Here is a 447-nt window from a genome sequence, read left to right as displayed (position 1 = left end):
CCCCCCTTTTGTTTGAATTCGGACTTGAATTCGAGGCTCAAATTTATAAATGTGCATTAATTAGGCCCTTTTAGAGACAAAAAAAATAAATAGAAAATCTTAGTTTGCTTTAGGTTGGCCTTTAAATAATAAAAGTGAGACGAGCCTCGCGAAACAAAAATATACAAATTGCAGGGCCCTCATTAAATGCTTAATTAAACATACTTAGAACTTGAGGCGTGCCGTTTAGCGAATTTCACGGCCCTCCGCAAAGTTAATAATACGTTAGTCGCTTTAGGCGCGCTTTTTAATAATTTTACCTTCCTAAACTCGGGTGCACATTTATGTGACCCAAATCCAAATCCCAACGAAGTCGAAATGTGTCAAAAACCGCGGGTGCATTTATGTGACGTGGTTCGAGACGCGTTTTCACGACGTTGCAATTCTCTTTAAGAAATAATAATAAAA

This window comes from Nicotiana attenuata, unplaced genomic scaffold (assembly GCF_001879085.1).
Source record: "Nicotiana attenuata strain UT unplaced genomic scaffold, NIATTr2, whole genome shotgun sequence".
NCBI classification, from domain to species: domain Eukaryota; kingdom Viridiplantae; phylum Streptophyta; class Magnoliopsida; order Solanales; family Solanaceae; genus Nicotiana; species Nicotiana attenuata.
Note: the sequence above shows the minus strand (reverse complement) of the source record.